General features: G+C 43.2%; 1 protein-coding gene across 9 annotated transcripts in view; it reads left to right on the top strand.

Annotated features, from left to right (window-relative positions):
- The first annotated feature begins 3,079 nt into the window (after positions 1 to 3,079).
- Positions 3,080 to 15,855, top strand: part of ZMYM2 (zinc finger MYM-type containing 2) — a 92,545-nt gene continuing 79,769 nt past the window's right edge. For 6 of the 9 annotated variants that reach the window (XM_068395615.1, XM_068395614.1, XM_068395616.1 and 3 more), the window contains exons 1-3: positions 3,130 to 3,191; positions 4,200 to 4,257; positions 6,764 to 6,878. The gene's annotated coding sequence lies outside the window, so the exon portion shown is untranslated. Of the gene's footprint in view, positions 3,192 to 4,199; positions 4,258 to 6,763; positions 6,879 to 15,855 lie in introns of all 9 variants that reach the window. The other 3 variants (XM_068395611.1, XM_068395613.1, XM_068395612.1) reach the window with 3 other exon arrangements.

Below are 15,855 nucleotides of genomic sequence, written 5' to 3'. Positions count from 1 at the left end.
GTAGCTTTAAACTATGTTCATTCTGTTCCTACAATTCACTATGCATTGCTTGAAAGTTGGCTTGGTAGTGTTCTTAAGATTCCCACTCAAATGAAAACTCTAAAATATATCAGATTACTCCTTCTCAGTTCAAATAGAGTTGACTGCTTTTTGAGACAATTTTACTCCATGACAGATAGAAGGGTGTCACTCTTCTTGTAAGTCATTGAGCATACTGTTGGTTCAGCTTTGTTGAATTTATTTACTGCCAGTCAATACATTTGACATTTTTTAGTGAAGTTGCTGACATCAGGCCTGTCCATGAAAGCAATGGTGTAGAGCCTATAAATACATCCATTTCAGATCTCTGGTGTTCATGAAGAGATTTTACTGCTTAGTGTTTGAGCCAATAAGAACTCTTTCAAACCATAAAAAAGAATTACTCGATCTGGATTATTCTTAAAAATAATTAAATTATACATGGTTTTACAGATGAAGATGAATTTACATAGGTGTCTGAATATTTTCCTCCTTTCTCCTGATGTCAGTTGAAAAAATAATGGAAAAATCATGGTGTATTTAATTATTTTTGTCTACAGTTGAACATATGAATTAAAAAATAGAGTTACATGTCTATAGGGGGACAAGGGTTCTCTGGAGTTACAGACTTCTGTGTATAAATACATTTCAGTACAGTTCCAAAATTGCAAGCAAAACCATTACAATTTATATTTGAACTGTATAATCTAAAACATTAATGAAAATGGTCTATTGCTACCTCACTACATAAAAGTCCTAGATAAAATTGTTAGGTAATGTCTATTGCTAGGGCAGTGGTAAGAGGAGGGTGCTCTTTGGTTACTTCTTCAATGACTAGTAATAGTGATAGGTTTCACTTAACATGTTCTGAATTAGAAAACCACTCATTTTCTACCATCCATCTCTGGATGCATCAAAGATCTCAAACAGGTGCTTAAGTCCTCTTGAATTTCTTTCTGGATTTCATCAGAACTTAAAAGTTTATGGATAAGCACTGTTGTAGAACAAATGACAACCTCCTGAGATGTGCGACTGGAAAAATTGGAAAATATGTAATGTGGAGGATGACATAAACGTGGTTTTGACTTTTACCAATCTAGAAGATATTAGAGGCTAATAATGGCAATGGTCAGGAGCCAGCTGACCCAACAGAGCATATGAGATTCAGTGTTGAAGTTTCAACAGCTGTCTGGTTACTATGAACACAGTTAGCTGGACAGTGTGATGCTGTAGAATGAAGTTTATGAATTTACAGAGCAACTTTAAGGAGACCTTCAAAACAAGTGGTGATTCCTCTCCATGGCACTTTCCTTCTTGGCAGTGTTTGTGTTAGAGCTGTTTTGCCATCAACTCACCTCTTTCTTTCAGGTGTAAGCAATAGCAGTCCAAGCTGCCACCAGCTGTGAGGTAACTCTCTCCCCTCACACCAAGTAGCCCTTTCAAGCTCCATCTGATGCCTAGGATGGTGGGAAAAAAACCCCACATTAATTCCCATCAACAATATACAGTAACAGTGTTGGAGAAGTTTTTGCCTTGAGTAGTTGACTGAAGCCTGTATCTCCCAGGGGGACAGTTAGGAAGAAATTATATGTATTGTTGTGACAATAGAAGATAGATAGAAATTTTCTGGTCTCTCCCACACATGATAATTATTAACCAACACATCAAGGGTGATGGAGGAAGGAACCAGCCCTTCAGTGACTTCTGCGCCGCCCAAGAGCAAGGCTGCTCCCGCGGGAGGCTCCCGGCTGGAAATGGCGCCAGCGGCTTGAACCCGGCTCCTGGCGCACGCCAGAGGCTCTCTCCAGGGGACACCGCTCTGCGTGGTGGACACGGATGGGTACCGTCTGGAGGAGGCAGGGCCGGTATTTGCTCGCTCTCTCTCTCTCCCTCTTCTGGGCAGAGGAGGACGAGTAAATGGGGCAGAGCGGGACCAGCGCGCAAGACGGGAGGCTGAGCTCCCCAGGTCCTCGAAGGAGCGGGCGTAAGTGCCATGGCCAGCGCGGGGGGAAGGAGCCGCGCAAGGGAAGTGCGCATCCTCCATTTTGGCGGAGAGCGGGCGGAGAGCTTGGCTCCCGGCGCTTGGCCGCCCTCAGCGCTCCTCCCCACCCCGCGGCACTGCCGGGGGGCACCCAGCCCCTCTTCCCGCGGGGAGCCGGGCAGAGGCGCTTCAAATGGACGCCCCGCTGCGCCTCACGTTGGTTCGAATTGGTCCCAAGCTCCCTGCAGCAGCTTCCGACAAAATGGAGGACGCCACCACTGCTACTGCTACCACCACCACTACCACCAGCAGCTCCTCCAGGAGCCATGTCGGCGGCTGACATGGCGCCCTCCCCCGCGGGGGGTGGGGGCAGGAGGGCGTTCTAGGGCGAGGGCGGGGAGGAGGCGCTGCTCGGCGGGGCAGGCTGCGGGGGGAAGTGCCCTCGCTGGGATACGTGCGCTCTCTCCCTTTCCCCTGTGGGAGCGCTTCCATTCTCCACACTCTATCCGTTATGGAAATGGCCCCAGGTTCCAAGCCCTGCTGGGGGAAGGAGCTGGGTGGGACCTCTCGGGGGGCCACGGAGGAGCCCTGCCAGCTCTATCGCTGGGCGGCGAGGGGCGGAGAGGGAGAGGTGAACCCGCGCCCCACGGCCGGGGCTCTGGCGCCCACAGAGACCGAGCGCAAGGCTGCGATGGGCAGCGCAACCTCCCCGCCAGCGGAGCGCGGCCGGCCCTGCCCGGCCCGGCGGCAGCGCAAACTTCTGCAAGTTGCTACTGTCAAAGAGCCGCGCGGAGAGCGCGAGCGCAGCCCTCAGGCGCGGGCAATGAGCCCGTGGGCAACGATCCGGGTTCCTCAAACCTAATGGATCAAAGTGGGAAAAACCCCAGGCATGGCCAGGAGGAAGATTGGCAGTTTATAGGGTCAACGGGCTGCGGGCGGCTCTGATGGATGGGCGGCCCACCCACTCCGCTAGCCCAGCGCGAGAGCCCGCCCTCTGGGGGGAGCCAATGGCGGGGCAGGGAGGCGGATCTCCCCGGAGCTCGCTTGGCCCGGTTCCTCCTCCCCTTCGCTAGCAGCTGCGCTTCGCCCGGGACTGGACCGAGTTAGAGTTGAGACGCCGGAGGAGTAGCGCAGAGTGCGTGCGTCGCCCGCGGGGGGGGGGGGTCCGTGCCGGCGAGCGGTGGGGAGCCGGGTAAGGTGGGGGTGCTGCGGCTCAGGGGCGGGCTGGCGGGCGGTTGGCGGCGCGGAACTGCCCCCAGGGCGGGGATGGGAGAGCAGCCGCCGTGCCTCCGAGCTACCCGGGCTAAGTACCCCACGGTGTCGTTGTCGCTGCCGCGCCGCCACCTCTGGGGGCGGTGAAGGGGGCGCGGGCAGCACCGAGGGCAGCCCTGCGGATAAGCATCGTGGCCCGGAGGTGGGCGACGGGGGTAAATGGGGGGCGCTCAGGGGCAGCCCTGAGGGGGGGGGCAGGGGCATTTGGGGGAAGGGCCGAGTCTGTTTTAGCGCCTCCTATTTTAACTCCCTCCCTCCCTTCCTCGCCGGGCCCTTGGCTGTTGTTCTGCCCCGGTGCCTCCCCCACCCACCACCCTCGCCACCCCCGCTCTCCGCGGCTGCCTCCCTCCCCTGCCCTGCCCGGCGCTCCGCGGATCCTGCCGCCGTCGCTGCTCCCGTCCCGTATTGTTTGGCTGGGTCTCTCTAATGGCGGACAGGAGGCGGCAGTGCTGCTGGCCGACTGCAGGGGGGCAAACCCGAGACCGGGGGCAACTGCCGCCGAAGCGTGCGGGGGTCCGAAGCGCTCGCCCGGCGCCGAGGCGCTGCCGCTGAGGGTCCTGCGACCCGCCGGGGCGCCGGTTCAGGGCTGCTTAGGCAAGTTCGCAGGTAATATTTGCTCTCCGCCGTGGGTGCTGCCGCTGCCTTTGCCCCCGCCGCTCCCGCGGAGCAGCCCCCGGTGCAGCTGCGCCCGGGGCGGCTCCTTGTCCCCCCTCCTTCAGCGCGGGCAGGCGACGTGGGTGTGCTTGAGGAGTACCCCAGCGCCCCCGGGGAGGGCAATTTTCAATTATTTATTTATTTATAGGATTGGGATTAAAGGGAAGTGGTGGGTGATGCAGGCGGTACCTGCCCTGGCCAGGCAAGGGAAGGGCTGCTTGGGGGCGCTGCCTGCTCCTCGCTGCCCCGTGTTAACCCCATGTCTTTCCCTTAGGCTCCAGCCCAGTTTGGTGCAGCCTTGGCAGAGACCAACGAGGAGAGGGAGCTCCATTGTGAGTGCTATTTATGTGCCTGTTTCTGCCTCTGCTAGACCTGCTTCGGGAGGCCTTGACCCACCCCCCCATATTCTCCGGGGGCAGGGGTAGAAGGAGGGGCCTCCAGCGTTGGGTGGGGAAATTCCTGGGTCCAGCAGCTGCTGCCCTGGGGCGAAGCCCCGGTAATGGCTGTGAGGCGGCTCCTCCTCGGGGTGGGCGCTGCTGCTGCAGACATCGCTCCTGCAGTACCAACTCCGGCAAGCAGACGACGGGCTGCTGCCGCTGCTCACGTTACCCGGCTCAGGAGGGAGGGGGAGGGCATATTTCGGGTGCCCTCTAGAGTTCTACAGCGTGTGTTAAAATCGGTGGCGAGACACCTTCAGCCATCTTTAAATTTTTTTCCCCTTTCTCCAATCCCATGTCCTGCATATCTTGAAGCTAAGAAGAGGAAGGAGAGGTTTGAAATAACGCAGCAATTTTGTGGAGCGTACTCCAACGTGTCTCCTTTGTGCGTTCAGACTGGTTCTTCACGCCCGTGAATTTGCTTGGGTGATTTTGTTGGGTGCCATTGGCAGTTTATGCGTCTTGGTGGGGCTTCTGAGCCATCTGCTTTGCCCCTTCCCCAAAAAGCTGGAGGTCACTGGGTAAACTTACAGCTTCTTAATAGTGAGCATTTTTGATGTTTCATCTGTGTGGGATTTTCAAAGCAGATTGTGATCTCTTTTGGGTGGTACGATGGCTGAGGAGAGGCTGATTACCAATCCATGTCTGTAGGGTTGGGGTGTAATTTGACTTTAGTTTGTGCCCCTTGTAATGATGGGGTTTTTCTTGCTGCACGGGGGGGAATCTGAAATCGCAAAGTAGTGCAGCGAAGGAGAAAGTCGGGCGGTGTGCATATGGGGAGAGGTGGTAGGAGCTCTGGAGTTGGGCTGCTGCAGCAGGCTGCTGCTGCTAGAGCCTGTCACCAACAGCGCCGCCAGCTCCGGCCCCGGCCCGCCTGTGGGTAGCGTGCAGCCAGAGAACAAAACAAAAAGGCAGCGCCTGTCTTGCGCTCTGGGTTCTTCACTTGGTTACAGGGGAGTTTCAGGTCTTGTAGTCTTCCCCACCACTTGTATCTTGAAATTTTTTTTCTTTTTTTTCCTTCCTTGCCATTCTACATAGTAGACTTCCCAGATTTGCATAGCTTGCAACTTTCTTTGTTGCTTTTTGGTGGTTTACATATATAAAGAATAAGTGGTTCCATCTAAAACCTCACTGGTTAGTAGGAAAGCATCAGATTTGGATTTATTCTGAGCTTCTAAAATTACCAACCTCATGAAAGACACTAAGAGTTTGTATGGCCTGTTATCATTAATAAAGTGCTCTGTTCTAAACCTTGACTTAATACTGTAATTTTAAAATTTTAATTGTAATTTTTTAACTCTTACTGTGTCTCAGATGTAAGGCTACCATATAACTTCTAATTCATTATACATTCCAGACTTAACAGTTGTTCTGCTTTTTCTGTTGGTTCTTCATGTTAAAAAAGTTACTTCTAAGAGTGTTCAAGGCCAATACTACTTTGGAAGGAGGGAGGCTGTTGTGTTGGAACAGAGTGAAAAAGGATGTTGTGTACTGGAGCTGGTTTGAAAAAATTATTGCAGCTTTGTGTGGCTGCCTATGAAAAGATGAGAATATTGCCAAGAACAGCTGTATAGCTAAGATTCAGTAAACCTCAATAAGCAGTTGCCAGCTGGTTTGTGAATTACACTAACGCCTTGCACAAAAGCATCCTGCTAGATGGCACGTTGTCCTCCTCCAACTGTGGTGGTGGTGGTACAGCCTTTTCTCTAGCACGTGACTGAAGGTAAAAACTGTCTTCTATTGCACGTGATAAGCCATGCTGTTGTGTGAGGGAATGTATTCGGTGTTTATTACTGCAAGGTCAGCTCTAGGAACCAAACTCCTCAGCTACAATTTGTGAAATGAAGGTGATGATGGGACATTATTAAGTAGTTAAACTAAATAACTTGTTTTAATAAAAGATTGTCTTAATTAGAGTAGCTAATAAATTTGCTTGATTATTGTTATTAATCCTCTTTGACCCCAAATATATGATTGCATTCTACTGTTGCTTACCCTGGAATAACATGCTAAGAGGGATTTGCATCAGCAAGAATGTACAAATGCCAGCGAAAAAGTGAAAGCAAGTTTCTTTGTCTTCTACAGAGCTTGTTCAAGTATATGGAGGGATGTAGGATAAAACTGGTACCAACTCTTTCAGATTTTTGCTGGTGTTTGTGTTTTGTTTTTTTTTTTGTCCAGCAGCATCATGAATAGTCTTGCATTGTTACAGTAGCTTTCATTTTGGTTTTGAGGACTAAATACAGAATTACTGAAGTTCTGTCATCTTGTATCAGAGTTTGCAACCAACTGATACACTCTGCAACAAAAGCAGAATGAGGACTTCTGTGAAGAATTTATATTAAGTACTGTTACTAATGGAAAATTCATTGTTCATGGAGAACTATTTCTTTTTTTCCAGAAGCTGTGTACATCACAAATAACAATGAACTCAACCTAGCTGTGGAAAGGGATTGAAATTTGAAGTTCAGAAGAGCTCAAAAGACTAGTAAGCTGTCCCCTCTGAGAAGTTTGAGGTAATACTTGCCTCATAAGGCTCTTAAAGCCCGGTATGCTACAGGAGTTTTGTCATCTGCTGAAATTGTTGAGTTTAACTCAGCAGTTGAAAGCACTTTTTTTTTTGCAACTTCTTTTTAACTTTATTAAAACTTTTTGCAACTTTGTTTCAGTGATTTAATTTTACTAGGTGAATGCTCCAGGAGGATTTCTGAGAGATTAGAGTTCAGATGAAACTTAGCTTTTCTTCCATACTTGTAGCCTACCCTACATGCTGCTGGCAAATATGGCTGGCAGTACATGCTAACTTGGTATACGAATGATCTTCTCCATAACTCTTTGTTTTGAACCAAGATTTGTAAGTTTGTCAGATAGTATTTTGTACTTCTAAGAGCAATTTTAGGTAGAAGGGAGCAGCGTGAGAATTTTGAAATGCAGTTGCGTGGTATGTCCTTCACCTGAAGTATCTTGTGGATTGGACATGTCAGTGATGAAAGTTGTTTTCTTACTCCAGTTTGCCATCAGAACAACGTTATTTCAATCAATGGTTATAATACAGATGACAAATTCAGATTTTATTAGTCCAACATAATTGAAATTAACAGAGATGATGCAGTTTTGTGGTCAGTGGAGAGTCGCTAGTGACATGATTGCTACTAATGTATTTTTCAAACTGCTCTGTGTTTAAAGGGTATTTATGCTTTGTAAGTTTGTCCTAATGCTTAAGCACTCCATCTTTCTCTGTGTTTCCCAAGCTTTTTGGAGCTACCTTCACCATAACTTCCTTCTCTGCTCCTTTCACCATCAGCCGTTGGAGAATAATCTGATGGGGGTGGCAGGGATTGGTCACTAAGGCAGGGGTGCAGAAGCAAGCGTTCAATGCTCCGAACAGAGCAGCTGCTGTAATGGTTTGAAGTGTACTCAGGCATTACCAGTGCTCTCCGCAACCATACTGAATGTTAGTAGCACAAAAGGATTGTGGTGTTTTTTTGTGTGCTTTGTTAAAGTTTGTCTGAGATGACACTACTTAATCATGCATTGCTGTTCTGCAGAAATGATAGTTTTAGATCTCTAAAATACTTAACCGTTAGTATGTTACTGCTTTACCTAAAATAAATGAATTAGGTACTCTGTACTTAACTGTACATTAAGGTTCATAAACTTTTTTCCTTAAGACTATCAGAGTCCTTCAGTTTGTATCACTGCAACTGCTAAAAGCCATAATACCTAAATTTAAATTATTGGCAGTGCTAGGTTAATGACTTGATGATCTTAAAAGTCTTTTCCAACCAAAAGAATTCTAGGATTCTATAAATTTGTGTACCTAATCTATTAAGGCATAGTCCCTACTCATGAGTTTTAATACTTGACACGTGCTAACCGGGATGTCATCTTAATTCCACCTTTTCCCCTGTTTAATAGATTGTGCAAAGTAGTGATGTACACTTGGTCACACACGCTGTTAACAAACTGATAGGACAACAACTACTTAGGTACTTGCACCATAGCTCACCAATCTAACTCTTGTGGGGCTGGCAAAGAAAGTGGATCATTAGGAGAGTAGAGTGGCATTATGGAAGAGTTTGTATTGGTTTCTACATGCAGTTTTCTCAGTTTTTTTGTTGTGAAAGATGGCTTTGGAAGAAGATGGTAAAATTTGGCATATCCCATAGATAAACTATGTTCATAGTTTTCTAATTTAGGCTTGTTATGGCTCATACTCACTCTTCAAAACATGGTTTGTTTTCCTTCTGTAGACTTTTATTGGAAGCATATTGGCATCTTATGTTCCTTTAGGCTCTTCTGTGCAATGTAACTGTACTGAACTTTAAACAAAAGCCCACTTATGATGCAGCTATCTTTTATTTTTTTCTTTTTCCCTCTCCTTGAAAGTTTAACTTTGGTGAAAACCTTACTACTTTCTGGAGTTCCTTTTCTTTAGATCCCTATAAGACCTCTCCAGTTTGGCATTTACCCCTAGTACTACATCAAATTTCTCTAAAAGTTATTTTGTTAATCTCATTCATAAACTCAGCTATCACCTCTGTATGGATGACCTTCAAGTCTTTTCTCTTCCAGACTTGCTGCCTTCTGTACCAGCTAAATCTGTGTGTGCTTTTGACATCTCTTTGTGGGTATCTGACCTTTAACTCAAGCTACTGTTGCAAAGGGAATCCTTCTTTCCCAAAACTCTGTGCTGCCTGTCAGTTGTGGACAGCATTGTCATGAGATCTTTGGTTTAAGCCCATAATCTAACCCTTGTTTTAGACACAGCACATGCTACTTTTCTAACAGACCGCAGATTTCTTCCACGCAGTAACCTATCTCTTAATTGTTAATAAACAATTAAGTGTTCATTATTTAGTTGTGTTACTAAATCACATGACTAAATCTCATACCTTGCCTTTGATCTCTGTATCTTGTGGTAACAGTTTTTCTTACGGCTGTGGTAAAAATGATCCTGCTTCGTTGATACGGATTCAGAATCCTGAACAAGAGTGCTTTCCTTGTCTTCTACTTTGACTTCTCTGGTCTTACTGCATCTTATATTTTATGGTTGTAAAAGTAAAAGGTTACTTGCCTTTAATATGAAGTTGGGGTTTAGCTGTGAAGGGCATTATCTACTTTTTTTTTTTTTTGTTACTGTTAATGAGACTTTAAGTGCTGTTTAGAAAGTGACATCATGGGCAATTTAACACTTTTGTTCATTCTCCATGATGCTCCTCATGCTTGGAGAAGTCCCATGTGTGCACACTTTAGAACAATTGCAACCTGGTAATGCAAGAAAAGGTAACTTCGGGAAACAAAACCTACTAAAAGCAAAACCAAACCACCACCTTTCCTGTCACCTTGAGACTCAAACACACCATCCTTGGAACAAGAACTAATTCTAACTGTTGTTTATGGTGGTGCTGTTTCCTTGTATTCTCCTTTTTGTCTCTCTCCATCTGTTGTCCCTTATGTTTAGGTTATTTGCTCTTTGAACAGTCTTATTCCGTGCTTGTACAGTGGCTAGCATAATGTGGTCTGTAACTTTGGCTCCTAGGAGCCTGTGATAAGAGGTGCAGTGTATGGGTGTGGTATCGGTGTCGTCTTTTTCTCTTTTTTTTTTTTTTTTTTTTAAATGTGTAAGTGTGTGTGGAAAGGGGAACACGACCTAGTGTTCTGTTATACCTGAAATAATTTCATCATTTTGATTGAGCAAGAATTGATGGTTAATATACCAGCCTATATATGTTTAAGAATTCTTACTAAGTTGGAAGAATTTACCAGACGTCTTTTGAATTAATAGCTAGTATTTACGTGTGCATGGGTTTGGGGGTGGGTTGTTTATTTTGTTTTGCTTGTGGTAGCAGTGGTAGTTATGTTATTTTTGAAGAAAATTCATTCAGAAGATGAGGTTTTGTTGTAGTAGATGTTGTCTCATTAAAGAAGCCAAGTAGTATCTAGAAAGGCCAGGTAAGAAGTTCTCTGTAATACATATAATAAAAAAGGTTGATTGGTTGGTTTTTTTACCAGACACAAATGTTGGATTTATCTTGGAATTGTTGCCGTTGTCACTGTGTTTCGCCATCATTATGAATACTTCTATTAAAAGAATTAACAAATAGAAATACTGATAGTCTGACTAATATTGTGTATAGTACAGCAATTATGATCTGAACTAAGTCCAGCATTTTTTAATAATTAAAAAGAATTGGAGAGTTCGGAGAAGACTTACAAGAATGACTTAAGAAGGAGTGGAAAACATGCTTTCTATTAACAGACTTCAGAAACTCAGTCTATTCCTCAATTAAGAGAATAGATCAGAGTGTGATTTAATCCTGGTCTAGGAGAGACTATGCACCCAATAACATATTAGATAATAGGGTGCTTTTACCACACCCCCCACCCACCACCAATGTTAAAGGCTTAATTTCTGAGTGGTGATTATTGCCTAAGCAACACAAATTCAGACAGGAAACAGTGTGTAGCCTTTCAGCAGGTAGAATACCTAAGAGTTGGGTTAACTAAGAGTTGGACTAACTTATTGAGGCATCACTTTCTTCTTTTTAGGCAAAAGTTTAAAGAGGATTTTAAAAGCTTCCCACTAGCAAAGTTAAATTGTTTTCTGGTTTGGCCTTTTTTTTTTTTTTTTAGGCTTAGAATACACTTTATGTTCTGTAGGTCTTTATTCCAGTTGCAGATTTGGACTCGAATGACAAAATACTGGCTTAGAACAAATGCTATATAGTGTATTTTTCATGGGGTTAAATTCTAATAAGCATGTGTGCTTGGTTGCTTGACCATTTAAACCAGCATAACTTAGGGTTGTCATTGTCTTCTCTTCTTTGTACCAACACTGGCCTTTTCTGTTTCTTTTTCTGGGAGACACTTTAGCTCCATGAATGACCACAATGAGATTTTTTTCTTGGGAGAGCTGTGTAGGTGTTGGGTGTTTGCTCTGTTTTTTGTATTTCAGCTTTCTACCACGTTAGCTCCCATGGCGGACTGGCTGTTAGAACCCGTAAACAGCTTGGGAGAAAGAGTTGTGCTGGAGAAAGTGGGAGAGAAGAGTGGGAATTCAAAACCACAGTAGTCCTGTCCTAGTCTGGATGTGGTTTATTGTTGTGGAACTGCAGCCTTAGCAAATACAATATGCATCTTGTTGTTTAAAAAATTAAGCTACCTCTTACTTGTTAAAACTAGTTTAATAAATTGGTGTCTAGGCTGCATAATGTAACTTGCAGCCAGCCGGCAAGTGCAGCTGTGAAGACCCATCATACTTGCCTTGCTGACCGTATCCATTCTTCCCTTGGATCCCATTTCCCGTCAACCTTACCTCAGCATAGAACTTGAACTGTTTTGTGCTTATTTTTTTCTTTTCTTCCCCCTCCTTTTTTATCCCATTTTGTTTATGGTAAGATTTTCTTTCCTTTGTTATACTGTACTTCCATTGGCAGTTTACTTGGTCAGCATGTACCTTCCCTGGAGATATTTTAAAAATGTATAGATGTGATGCCCAGGGACATGGTTTAGCAGTGGACTTGGTAGTGTTAGGTTAACAGTTGGACTTGATGGTCTTAAAGATCCTTTCTAACCAACACGACTCTATGATTCTAGAGTATTAACGTACTCTCTTAAATTCAGTTTTCCTTGTTCTGAGTTACTAGATGCATTGAATGCTAATCACTGCAGGTAAATTGTGTTGAAGAAGCTTGTCCATACTGGGCCAAAAATACTAGGTTGTTAGCCGACACTTAGGTATTTCTCAGGGAAGAAAAAATCTGGCTGAGACTACTAGCTGATGTTAGTTATTGTTAAAGACAAGGAAAATGGTCTATCTACAAACTTCTTGTTCATTATGAACTATGGCGTGACAGTTTTTCTTCTTTCTAAGCACATGCAAAAATAAAAAGAAAGGATTTTAAAAGCATTAGTAAAAAAGATCTGTGCAATCAGGCATTGAGAAACTAGGTGCCATTAGGCATGACAGTTACTAGTTATCCATGCAGAATTACTTGTTTCACAGGCTGTACAGATATGAGTGTAGTCTGCAGGCTAGTTTAAAACAAAAATTAAAAAAAAAACGAAGAGGGATCACTAACGAAGAATAACATTAAAAGTCCTTGTTGACAATCAGTAAAATGTCTTCATTTCCGAAATTTATGGGAATGGTACAGGCTGGGCAGTGTCAGGATAGAAAGCAGCTTTGCATAGTCCTGGTAGACAGCAAGTTGAACATGAATAATGCACTCTTGCAGGGCTGAAAGCAAACGGCATACTGGGCTGAGTTAAGCAAGACTGTAGCCAGCAGTTTGAGGAAAGTGATTGTTCCCCACTGTTTGATACTTGGGAGACCATATCTACAGTGTTTAGTCCAGTTTTGGGTAGACCCTGTTATCGTAAAGATACTGATATACTGGAGTGAGCCCAGTGGAGGGCCACCAAATGCTTAGGGAGCTGGAACACGTAGGAAGGGAAAAGCTGAGAGGGATGAGTGTGTTCAGTCTAAAGAGAAGGCTGGAGGGACATGTTACTCCTGTATTCAACTAATTAATGGGAAGGTACAAAGAAGATGAAGCCAGGCTCTTCTCAGAGATGCACATTGATTGGATGGCAGGTATTGGGAAAAAATTGCTGCAAGGGAAATTCTCAATAGCTAAGGTAAACACTGGTAGAAGGTGTCCAGAGAGGCTAGACCTGTATCTATCTATATCCTTATAGATATTCAAAACTCTATTGGATATGACCCTAACAACCTGACTTAACTTCAAAGATGGATCTCATTTCTAATTTGTCAATGCTCTGAGCTGGGGTGGATTTGATAAGGTGATATCCAGAGGTCCTGTCCAACATCAGCTATTCTATTAAACTTGCAGTGTTTAAGCTAAGTCTGATATCATTTGGTGATCAGTAGGATGCTCTCCATTGATATGCAGTGCTTTACTGTAAGTTAATTTGAATACTCTTTTACCCCTCATAACATAAAAATAAGAACTTGTGCAGTTTGGGTAAAATTATTAATAAAATATAAATGCATGAAATACTGTTTAAAAACTGCTTCTTAAAATTACCTTACATATACTGACTTTTAAAAAAAGTGTATTTTAGAGGGAAGGTTAACTTCTTAATGGAATCAGCATTACTGTAATTAAAAAATTGGTCTGTTACTGAACATGTAGTTCTACAGAATGCATTAGATCTAGTAGATCTCATCCGCTTGCATTTGAGATTTCTCTTCCTCTTTCCTGTCTCTGGGTTGGTTTTTTTTTTTCAGATTTGATTGGTTTATACATGATTGGCTGCACCCCGAATTTCTTGTAACTTTACAAATTTGAAAGATTGCATGCTACTTGTGTGTATTAGGTGCTTACAGATTAGCATAGTCACTAATCATGATACAGTTGTATCAGACATATACTCAATGCAACTGTACCTCTTGTGAGAGAGAAATAGAATATATGCTTAGTTATAGAGCCTTTTCTCATTAGTATCTGTGCTAAATTTGTAGCATTTGCTGTAATACGTCTGTTAATGGAGTACTTCCAACCCCGCTTCCTAGAACCTGTAATAATTAAATGCTGTTTAAAAAGGATTCTACATTTTGTGTATTGCTATCTCAATTCGATTTCTTGAATGCTAGCAAAAGCTAGGGACTTCATGAATTTGAATTCTCAATTAATCTTCATTGGTCCCTGTGGAGCAAGAGTAAGGCTTGTTTTTGAAACGTGTGCTGTGACCCACTGACATTTATCAGTGCCCTATATTCCATTGCCCAGTCCAGACATAGAATCATAGAATCTAAATAATTTTACTATTCTCAGCTCTGTTTCTGATCTAGCCATTCGGTATGTATTTTTTTCCTACTAAAGTGTTACGTTTTTTAAAATTAAGATATGTCAAATGACAATTTAGCCTCTTTGCATGCTGTATTAAGGCCACTTTCTACTATTTCTTTTTACTTTTCAGTGTTTTACTTGCCCTTTTCCTATTTTCATATCTTTAGCATAGTGTTTCTCTACTGTTACTGTACTGCTCCCTTTCCACTTAGGTCATCTTTCAAGTCTCTTGCTGTGGTTTAGTGTTACCTACTTTCCTGGAAATAGATATGCATTTGGATATAAGTAATAGATAAGCATTTAGATATAACTTCTTCTGTGGGTCCTTTGATTCTTATGTCTTGTTTCACCTTTCTATTTCATTTATAATAAAGGATATCCCGAAGCAGAACATTGCTGCTTAAGTAGTAGAGGGATAAAATTTACTGTCTGCACATTACATATAATGACTTCTAAGGCTAGAAGTGGTACTGTATTCTTGCTGATCAGTACCTTTTCATGATTAAACAGCCATGAAATACATTGAAAATGTATATATAAGGGGCGGATACATGTCAGTGTGGCTGCCCTAAAACTTGTATATAGTTAGTCAACATTATGATTTTGATTTGACATGAATTGCTATGCTAAGTGCTGCTTATTCCCCTATGAGTAGTCTTGAAAACGATAGGTGCTTGGTGTGGACATGCTTGCATTCAAGATTGACCTTGAATAGAATCAAGTTTCAGATTAACCCTGAATTTTGATTCTGTTCATGCAGGAGAGCAATTCTTAGCACTGGTTGAGTAGGAAGACTGAAGGAATAGGTTATGTTAAGTAAAGGTATCAAATGTTCCTGGACACATCAGTTAGAAACCGGATGTCAGCATTCATGTGTGACACTGGTGGCTGTAGCGCAGTTAAAATGATCAGGAGATACCGAAGTTTGCGTGTTTTCAGTAAGCTTTAGTTTGTGTGTAAATAGTTTCTATTTTGAATAACACAAAAACTTACTGACTCAACTGCTTCAAAATACTTCTTTCACTATGTAGATCTTGCCTTTTTACTGTTCTTAGATGCTGTCTTTGCTGGAGTACAGGTCTTTGTGTGTGTATACTTTTCTCTTAAACTTCCTGAAATCTGTGTGACGAACACATTTTGAGTGCTACGTAATGACTTTTAGTAAGGTAATTTCTTCAATCTGTGCAACTGATTTGAAAATCCAGGGAAAGAATGAAATTTGAAGCAGCTCTAAACCTACTGGAAAATAAATTCTGGAGTAGTGTCTCTAGGCTGAAGTAATGAGATCTCAGGCTTTTGTAGTGATGGTACTCAGACAATGGATAGATTAGATCTGTGGACCTAAACTTTTCCTGTTCCTGAAAGCTCTTACCTGTGTTCTGAAAAAAACCAGCAATATAAATAGATTGATGGGTTAGTGTTAATTGTTATTCAGACTCTTGGTTAATATTTATAATTAACTTGTATAACATTTTAAGAAAGACCCTTGTTTTGCTTTGGTGTTGTGAATACTTGCACTTGAGTTTAGCTCGAAGTATGCAAGTATTTATGTTGAACTCACTAGCATGATTTATGTATGAAGCTGGTCAACTGATTAAATAGTTGTGTCTGCGACCCTAATGTAGTATGTTAGGTATACTTAAAGTCTTACAAGTTTCAGATACCCTACTGATTG

The sequence above is a fragment of the Nyctibius grandis genome, chromosome 2 (genome assembly GCF_013368605.1).
Source record: "Nyctibius grandis isolate bNycGra1 chromosome 2, bNycGra1.pri, whole genome shotgun sequence".
Classification (NCBI taxonomy): Eukaryota; Metazoa; Chordata; class Aves; order Nyctibiiformes; family Nyctibiidae; genus Nyctibius; species Nyctibius grandis.
The sequence above is the reverse complement of the archived record's forward strand: the minus strand, read 5'-3'. Positions and strand labels throughout refer to the sequence as shown.